Genomic DNA, 10,912 nt, shown 5'->3' with positions numbered 1-10,912 from the left:
GGCACTGCTGGGGGTATTCTGTCTATAAACTTCACTTTCCTTCACCACCTTCCTTACCCTTCACCACCTTCCTTACCCTTCACTACCTTCCTTACCCCTTCACTACCTTCCCTACCCTTCACCACCTTCCTTACCCTTCACCACCTTCCTTACCCTTCACTACCTTCCTTACCCCTTCACTACCTTCCCTACCCTTCACCACCTTCCTTACCCTTCATCACCTTCCTTACCTTTCATCCCTTCCTTACCCTTCATCCCTGTAACCATTTGCACTAAATATTCCTCAATAAATAAACTACATAAGAGTCATTAACATTTAATCATGTAGAAAATAATATACTAGATTAATCTTAGCAAGGACGGAGTCTGGTATTTAGCGAGATTGGAAATTTGTGTAATTTGCCGTTTCAAGCCAAGGGGAAGGGCATGGGGGCTCGACCCCCGACCCACCTATGACCAGCCCCGGACAAACACCAGTCACACTGCAAAGTTGGGTGAGGCTGGCCCCAAAGCGTCTGGCCCCCATCCTCGAACAGACAGGCATACATACAGATAGACATACAGGCAGACAGACATACAGAGGCAGACAGAAAAACATCATCTTTTTATAGATACGACACATTATACATTTAATCGCCATACTTTTCAGACTGTGTCCGATCGCACAGTTTGTAACAGTTTTGAGAGTTCCTCCTTTGAGAAATAGTTAGAGCAACTGTATGTTGGCGCATGTTCACGTTTTGTTGAGGCTACGAGAAATAAAAGCTGCCAAAACCCAAACTTAAATATTCACAGGACTAGTGTAACACATATATACGTGTTCTATTAGACCAAAGATAGCTGTACACGAAGCCTAGGATTGTTTAGACAGGTTAGGCTAGGTAAGGTCTTCAGTTTCTTTTCGTGTTTTTAATATGCCATTTGGGCTAATTTAGTAATACAAAATATTAACGTTTTTGTATTCAACAATCCATTTTTGTACGTTCGAACAGACTGTTGATACAAGCACTATCGGTACTACTGGATGAACCGTGTTACACAAGACCGTTGAAGGTTCCTGCTGGTGCCGCCGCCACGACACTCATGCTTATGATAAGATGAATCAAGGTCGCCTCAATGATACATGTTTGGACTATCACTCTCAAGGTCGACAGAGCGTCGCTCTCGCTTCTTGCAGGTCGATCCCTGATGTTCCTAGTGGTTGAACAGTGTTTCTATTTGTATTCATATCCTAATTCATATCTTGTTCTCATACCCCTTTCTAGTGCAGTATCGACAGTTCTTTAATTTTCTTGTCACATTCTACCCCCATATCCCTTCCAAGTGCTACCTGGTCATATTAGATCAGCATGTTCTCACAGTCACCCTATTTTCCATTTAGAGGAGTCGAGTATGTCTATTGGTAAGATACGTTTCAATAAATTTGTTTTAATGTACTTGTGAATGCACGCAAGTGTAAAAATGAAATGCAATAACGTTCAGAGTATCGGAGTTCCATATCAAATTATTTGGATAGAATGGTTAAGTGTGAATTGTTAACGTGTATAGAATGTGAAACTTGGGTCATACTGTTGTTATTGTAATAGATTCAGCTACTGGGAACAACAAGTTCCAAGTAGCACGGGTTATGGTGAGCCCGTAGTGGACTCACCTGGCACAGGAGCGGGGCTGTAACTGTAACTTACCTGACACAGGAGCGAAGGGGTTGGGTCATACACAATGTAGCTCTTATGTATACTGTTCCAACCTCACATTTGGGTCATGCAGTGTGGCTCTTATGTGTATATTGTTCCCACCTCACACCTGATATACTGCAGTATTTACGCAATGAACCATATCGTCAAAATTCCCGAACTTTATTGACATTAAATGCAAACAACAGCGGCGGGACCATCAGCTCTGGACGGGTCAGACAAGGCCTCCGTGTGTAAGCTTCCGGTGAGGGGAAGTAGCACATTTTTAGTGTCAAGTTCAGACACACGGGCTGCTCACTGTGGCGCCAGCGGCAAATGCATGTTCTTGAACTTTAGCGAAGATGACGTTTTACCTGCAAGATAAACCCTACAAAAATAACATCACAAATTGATCACTCTGTAAATAGTACCTATTTTATTTTTAATAGCAACATTGCTCGCCATCCAGAGTATAAGGCACACCTCAGCTCGAGTGTAGGCGTCCCAAGCTTAAATTAGTAAGCTATTCAACCCAAGCTTGTGACGTGAAACACTAGTGAAGACGTTGTTGTTGTTATAGATTCAGCTACTCAGAACAAGTTCCAAGTAGCACGGGCTATGGTGAGCCCGTAGTGGACTTACCTGGCACAGGAGCAGTGCTGTGTCCATGGAAGTGAAGACGTTTCGATCGTCACTTGTGGTAGTAACACCACACCCGGAGCGTGGTGTTACAGTGTTGCCACACGAGGCCCAAGCCCTAGCCGTTGACTCAAGTGTACTTACCTCTCGCGGGAACAAGAATACACCTTCGCTTACATAATAACCATGACCTAAATACTCCGCCCAGCCGCCAGCAACTATATATAACCTACAGTGTGCCCCACAACCTGTATAAGATGCCGATTTGTATTCAGCTTCGCAATCTATATAGCATGAAAGAGAGACAACAACGGCACTTCCATGCCAAGTTAAAATTCAAGTTCAAGTATGTTTATTGAGATAAAAAATACATCTCAAAGGGATAGAGTAACTTAGGCTATTTCTAGCCCCCCTCACTTTCATGCCATTGGAAGATTAATTTCACCCATTTTATATTATAATCCCTCCCTTCCTACGCAGTAAAATACGATGCCTTGAATCATAAGATATTCTACTCACATTAATAAATCGCGACACCACCCAACTGATGCTGTTTGAAAGGCAGTTGTCCAGACAATGAGTGGCAGGCTGGCAGCACCCTTAACCACCTACGGGCTCACCATAGCCCGTGCTGCTTGGAACTTTTTGTTCCGGGTAGCGAATCTTAAACAAGAACAAACCCCTAATCACATTTTGATTAGGGCAGAGGAAGGGGGGGGGGGGTGTCGGTATAAACAACTGGGCCAAATATGTTTCCGTATTCCTTGCACTCGTATGTGTTTATTTCTAATACTGACATATTAATTGTAAGTGAATCGTTATCATCCTTAATTCTTTACGCCGGGCACAGGCACGACAACAAAAATAATGATTGTAAAAATAAGAGTATTTCATGTGGATTTAATCTCATATTATCTTCCGAATGCATTATAGAACTAATGGGTTAGCCAAATAACAGGTTTTTAAAGGAGGGGCTGACTTAAACCTTGGCCTATCTATGGCAGTAAAACACTAAAACACTTTATAAATCATAGACGAAGTGAACTAGGTATCCATCTATCTTACTACCATGCAAGAAGAACACGCACATATGGATCATCCAATAACATCAACAGATTACTAGATGTCACTACTGCTCGGTTTAGGCTCCGGTATAAGTATATCAGGAAATGTGCTTTACCTCCCGATATAGACCTTAACAAATGTGAACTGTGTTAGCCAGGGGCCAGATTCACGAAGCAGTTACGCAAGTACTTACGAACGTATACATCTTTTCTCAATCTTTGACGGCTTTGGTTACATTTATTAAACAGTTTACAAGCATGACAACTTGCTAATCAACTGTTGTTATTGTTATAAACAGCCTCCTGGTGCTTCGGAGCTCATTAACTGTTTAATAATTGTAAACAAAGCCGTCAAAGATTGAGGAAAAATGTTCACATTCGTGAGTACTTGCGTAACCGCTTCGTGAATCTGGCGCCAGGCTTTTGGGTCACCCTGCGTCAGTATGCGAGAGAATGTGAAAAATACTGAATTTATTGATAACGCTATTAACAAATTTCAAGAAACTTTTATAATTCTAAATTATGCATTACCAGAAATCTTAAATATTAAAACTGTTTACTGTAGACAGTACTTGTAGTGGACTAACCTTTCTGCCATCACGCAATGAATTGGTGGGCCGCATGATAGGCAAGTTAAACTTATATTCGTTAATGTTAACTTGAAAACTTTAAATACACTTTTGAATTATAAGTTAACAAATCATGTAACTAGCTCATCAATGCTGCAAAAAACAAATTGTGGAATTCACTATCTGAATCCTTAATATGTGCCTATGTAGCCATTTCTACTACCACCACCACACGTAGGATGGGTACGGGGTGCATAGCGCATGATGTGTCCCCTAACTCCCCTTGCCACTTCGGGGGGGTATAGGGTGTTTATGTAGCTTCAGGGCACCAATCCCCCCAGCCACAGGGCATGGCGAGAAGGCACCCTTAAGCATACCTAATTCCCTATCAAACACAAACTAAAATACACATAAATGGCAGATCTCATCACAACAAAAAGAAAGCAACTCTCTGCCCCGCAACAATCCAAGTTAAAGGATTAGATCTCTTTCCTCACCTGCCCGGCGGCGTCCATCGTCCCTGTCAGCAACAGGACGGCTTCAGACACCCTCTCACGGTCTGTGCAACTCTTGATTCAATCCCGTCTTCAGACCAAGTCCATTCCATTCAGCGGTCGACCCCAATGACACATTCATAAATTTGAACATACTGTTCATTCAAAACAGAAATGTTCTCAAATATAAAGGAATACTATTTTATATTACCATATTGTACATATTTAGGCGCTGGTTAGATGTTTAGGTTCTGTTGGCGATTATTTGTATTTGTACTACGCGGGTGACGCATTTTACAACGTTGTGGTTCGAACAAAATTCGTCAGTGAAGCACTTGTTCCGGAAGTGTTCGGAGGACATTAGTTGTGAGTCGTGTGTAAACCGTTTTTCATTTATAAACAGCGGGTTTGGCGGGTGCATGGAATGGACTTTGGGTCTTTCTTTAGAGGACGGACTGCAATTGTATAGTTTATGAGGGGTCTCGGTAGTACAGTGGGTTCGACCGCGAAAGTAAACGGTGGGTTCACTTTCGACTCACAATCCTGAATCCTGGGTTCGAAACCGGGGCGGGACAGAAATGGTTGCGGGCACATTTCCTTTCACCTAATGAAATTGTTCACCTAGCAGTAAAATAGGTATCCGTTAGTTAGTAAACAGTTGTAGAGTTGTATCTGGGGAGGGTCAAGAGGTCGACCTTGAAGGGTTGGACTTCAATACAAGCTTAACGTATATACATACACAGGCTACCTGTCCCCGACAAAATGAATTGGTATATGAATTAAATCATTTATTATAACATCACATAATTACGTATTTATAGAAGAGGTGAAGCAGTGAAGACATAATGAGCAAGTTCCTAGGCTGCCCACATACACAGCACCACTCCTGTGCCAGGTAAGTCCACTACGGGCTCACCATAGCCCGTGCTACTTGGAACTTGTTCTGAGTAGCTGAATCGATAATAACAACATAGGCTACCCAAGACTTGCTCGTTGCGCACTAGTAAATAAATTACAATTTGCCATAGCAGTTATTAGTATACAAGATTATACTAACATATGAATAATACTTTTTTTTGCTTTAAATTACGTTTATATTTGTATTCATCAACTGCATCCAACGGTTTGCAAGCGTTAGGCTACTGATCGCTTGCCCCTGAAAGACTTACCAAAGCTATCCTACGAGATGGGGGGATTTCTTAGCATTTCATAACTGACTTTAAAGACTTCAAGGCGGTTAACAGGTAGGTTTATTACCTTTATGAGCTTGGCTGTGATTACCTGCAATTAATCAAAATCTCTATTGCATGTACCATTTAAAAAAATGTGATGAACTCAGTCAAGATGCATTAAGAACAGTAAACGTGAAGATTATTGTACAGTAAATACCTCGAGAGGTAAGTTTAGCTATTGTCCCGTACATCTTGAAGGCTCTATATATAGGACTTGAAGAAAGATGAGTCTAGTGGGCACAAATATCCAAGAATAACGTCGAATTCAACTTTGATAATGTTGATCTCCGTTGCATTAACGTCACTTTTGTATATTTTGGCCCTAGGTTTCTCTTCGTGTTACGATAGCAGGCAATTCAATTTCTTTCTTTATTATGCACCCCATCCCGTGGGCGGTGGTGTAAAGGATTACAAACCTGTAAAATTGTCGCCATTTTCGATTTAATTTTATTATTTAGATTATATTTTAATTTAATGAATGTTCTACTTCAAGATACAACCACATACCAAAAAAGTTTAAGACCTTTTAGGATGACGCAGCTCTCTGGACAGCGCGATCGGCAACCAAAGGTGCCGGGTTCGACTCCCGCGGCAGGACACAGACATTTAAGCGGACCCAAAAGTGCTTTGTAGAAGCTGCGGGATCGTTGTGAGGGCAGTAGCACTCCAGGTTGCAATTCGTTTCTATGTCGTGGCATAGTCGCCTAAGTCGCGTCTCGGATCATCCCGGGCGTTGGTTCGAACCCTTATCCCTCATCACGGCTCTTGTGGATTTGTTCATTTAAGCGTTTCTTTTTACTTGATGACTCGGTTTGAAAATAAGTGCAGTAAATAGGTGCCCGGAGCGAAATACCTGTTGGAGGAATATCAACCGTTGGCTCATGGTTATCCTCACTTAAGACTTAATCGAAATCCTCAGATTAGGCAAAACTGTAATTAATTTTGTCAACAAAGATGTTAATAATAATACGTTGGCTCATGGGTAACACGATAAACCTAACAGGCTTTCTGGCCCCTGACATTGGGATACCAAAAAACAAACTTAAAAATACTACTTCACATAGAAAAAGTGTCGTGTGCCTAGTGCAGCTGTGTCCCATCATTGTCCTACTCCCGCCAACCGAAGCGGGGAGCTAGTACTCACCTATTTGTGCTTGCGGGGGTTGAGCTTTGGCTGTTTGGTCCCGCCTCTCAACCGTTAATCAACTGGTGTTCAGATTCCTGAGCCTACTGGGCTCTATCATATCTACATTTGAAACTATGGATGGAGTCAGCCTCCACCACATCACTGCCTAATGCATTCCATTTGTCTACTACTTTGACACTGAAAAAATTCTTTCTAACGTCTCTATGGCTCATTTGGGCACTCAATTTCCACCTGTGTCCCATAGTGCGTGTGCCCCTTGTGTTAAAAAGTCTGTCTTTATCTACCCTATTAATTCCTCTGAGAATCTTGTATGTGGTGATCATGTCCCCTCTAACTCTTGTCTCCCAGTGACGTAAGGTTTAATTCCAGTAGTCTCTCCTCGTAGCTAATTCCATAGCTCAGTAGCTCATGGTGTGGTAAGGAAGCGAGGAGTGTGTAATTGTGTTACAACCTGGGTAGCAACTACAGTAGAAATAATATAGCAGCTACTGAAATGTTCGAGGAATTCCACTTACTTCAAATGACATCCTACATATTTCCCAAGAATCCCAGAAGTACTACAAACTACATCAAGCAATTTCCCATCAACCAATTAATAAGCAGCCTTGCTGTGAACCGTCAGGTGGCGGGGCATATAAGGCTCTCTGACCACAGCATCAGGCCAGTCTCAGCACACCTTTACCTAACCTTGAAGTGTTTCCAGGACTTAGCGTCCCCGCGGCCCGGTCGTCGACCGGACCGCGGTCGTCGAGAAGGCCCGGTCAACGGTCAACGAGGAGGCCCGGTCGTCGACCGGGCCTCCTCGTTGCTGGACTGGTCAACCAAGCTGTTTGACGCGACTGCTCGCAGCCTGACGTATGAATCACAGCCTGGTTGATCAGGTTCAACCTCAACCTTACCCAGAAGCAACTCCTGCGACCTTCCTCAACCGGCACTCTCACAACATCACGTCTTACCGCCCTCGGTCCCATCATCCATGACCGGTCTACACACACTCAAAAGCCGCACCACAAGGCTTGTCGGGACGCTGATGTACCAGACATCAATCACTGCTGTCACCATTTACATCAAGTTAGCATATTGTGGACAATATTAACCAACCACCCAATCCGTCCTCAGACCAAGTCCATTCCTTCCAGCGGTCGACCCCAAAGACGCATTCATCAATTTTAACACGCTGTTCATTCAAAATAGGAATTTTCTCAAATATAAATTAATATTGTAATATATGCACATTTAAGTTCTGTTGGCGATTATTTGTAGTACGTGGGTGAAGTGGTTCGAATAAAAGTCGTCAGCGAAGCACTAATTCTGGAAATGTTCGGACATCATCAGTTCTGAGTCAGCCCGTCCTCTAAACAAAGACCAAAAGTACATTACATACACCCGCCAAACTCCGTTTATGAATGAAAAACTGTTTGATGTATTTGTAGTACACACGTGCTACAAATACACGAGGTCCACCAAAACCTGCCCTCCTAAATGAACGTCGCATTTTGACGTATACTCTACCTAAGGCCAAAAATCATCATACTAGAAAATGATAGGGGCTCGCGAAATTGACATACTGTCCCGTTTTCTGTTTTGGGTCCTCTGGTAGGTTAGGATAAGGCACTTTAGTACGACAGTTTCTTGATGTTGGGGAACCTTAGGTACACAGGCTGTACAAGATGTGTATGAGAGCCACTGCCGCTCACAGGATAGGTGCATAATAAATGAACTTAACTATATGAAGGAGATCTGAAAGGCGAGATGACTATTTGTCTGAAATGCCTATAAAGATCACTTCACGAGAAGCGCTGTACACATGCGCATTCGTCGAGCACCTACGTATCCACTTACGAAACCTGAACTTTCAACAATCATGATAGTTTCTGCACTTATTAAACAGTTTATGTTGTAAGGTTATTACTGATGCTAACAAAACAGCGTTGAATGTAATGAAACGCCAGTTTATGGGCGAGCCCCGGAGGCTCCCTGAAGCTATTATACACTGATCAGTGCCATACTACTTAGTGCCGTTAGTCACAGAGTTCTATTTGCCTACCGGGGACCACAAGCCATGTTACGGACTCGTTACCCTTGTCAGGGGGTAGAGTGGCAGTTCCAGCGCCATTTACGAGTCCGCACCCAAACTGCCCGGGAATCGTGCATAATATGGACAATGCCATCTGGTGGTGGCTATCTAAAACCTGTAAATGGATCAAGATTCTTGCCTTGGTCAGCCAGAGGGGTCGTTGTGAGTGACCTCTGGTGAGGTGACGCATCAAGACCAGCGCCACCTAGTGTGTGCTACAGAGCACAATGTCAACTCCCCAGTGGGTTAGTGGTATTTCCTAGTTCACCAGAATTGGCTAGGTCATTGATGTTTTTGTGTACACAGAGGTGACGTCTGGGGGCAGCGGTACTGGAGAGGGCAGTTCATCTTGGGCAGTCCACAGTCTCCCTACATGGTCCTGGAAACGACCAAGTAAACCGCCGCCGATGAAGCAGTGTGGTAGCTGTAAGTGTTGTTGTGTAAGTGTTATAAGTGTTGATAAGGATCGGCGTACCTTTGGGACTGGCTTAGGGAAGAGACTGACGACAGGGAGGTTCCTGTTGAGTAGTGCTGCTAGCTGGTCGCTAGAGACTGTTGCCAGGGAAGCGCTACCCGTGTATTGGTTTGTGACCCCGCTCAGCGTATGGCTGAGGTACTCTGCCAGCCAGTAGCTGGAGAGCGGTCGTGGGGGTACAGGCACCTCATAACACTGTCAGTGGGCTGGCCCACGTACAGGTGAACTCGCCGGTGTTCTTCCCAGTAAGGTTGGATACGCTACTGGACAGTGAAGAAATACTGGGGAGTGATGAACTCTGCACGTGAACACGTTTGATATCCAGGTATAGTAATAGCCTATCTGTTCTTTATATATTATTTATGGTGACGGTGTACATATATATACTTAACGGTGGTAGAAAGATATTTAATACATTGACGAAATGAACAGTGTTTTGTTCATCCCCTCCTTTTTTATGCACTACATAGCCACTTTCTTGAAAGCGTACTACCGACTTGGGGTCGGATACTATCATTTTGGTTCTACCATCAAAGAACCCGGTTGCGACCCATAGTGGCCGTAACAAGCCAGAATCTGATCCCCTAAGAGAGGTGCAGGGAGTGATGGCCTATGATCACTTTACATTTAAACATTATCATCTTTGCCACAACCTAGGGAAGGCACCAGAAAGATAGGCTAATTAAAAAGACCACTGCATGGCTAAAAAAGAGACCGCAACCTTAAAATTGCCAAAAGAACTCCCCAACAGTGAAAACAAATGTCCAAAATTTAGTGAAACTAGTCCCCTTCCCCACCTCCACCTTCGTTTGCCCAGCCATTTGGGGTGGACAGTAGAGCGACGGTCTCGCTTCATGCAGGTCGGCGTTTAATCCCCGACCATCCAAGTGGTTGGAGACCATTTCTTCCCCCCCCCCCCGTCCGACCCCAAACCCTTATCCTGACCCCTTCTATGTACCATATAGTCGTAATGGCTTGACGCTTTCTCTTGATAGTTCCCTTTTCTTCCATTTCCCCTTCGTTTGGCTGAAGGGGTGGGGAGGGAGCCAGCCCGGGTCAGCCAGGCCTCATACCAGTCAGTCCTAGAATGATAAACCACGCTGACGACCTGGGGAAGAGTGTCAGGGAGCCTCCGGGGCTCACCCAGAAACTGGCGTTTCATTACATTCAACGCTAGTTTTGTGTGGGGGAGCCCCATCGGCTCCCTGAAGCTATATACTACCCAGAGGATGACTAAACGGGGCACTTACCTGCGGTGCTGTCACCTTCCTTGTATCACGTCGAAGCTACACATGGCCGCAGCGAACCAGGGACGTTAACAAGAAACCTGGCAGTCGAGACCCTTTTCAACCTCCAAAACCCCAGCGCTCGAGTATCGTCCCAAGACATAGTACCAAACACGACCGACAAATCGGCGTACCTCCGAAGAGCACGAGGGGTGACTGCAGGTTGGCTCCTCGAATAAAAAAACAGCCTCGAAGGCAAAAACACCACTCAAAACGAGACATCAGAGCCAGTGCGACGACGACTACTAGGCACAGA

Source organism: Procambarus clarkii, chromosome 1, assembly GCF_040958095.1.
Source record: "Procambarus clarkii isolate CNS0578487 chromosome 1, FALCON_Pclarkii_2.0, whole genome shotgun sequence".
Classification (NCBI taxonomy): Eukaryota; Metazoa; Arthropoda; class Malacostraca; order Decapoda; family Cambaridae; genus Procambarus; species Procambarus clarkii.
Note: the sequence above shows the minus strand (reverse complement) of the source record.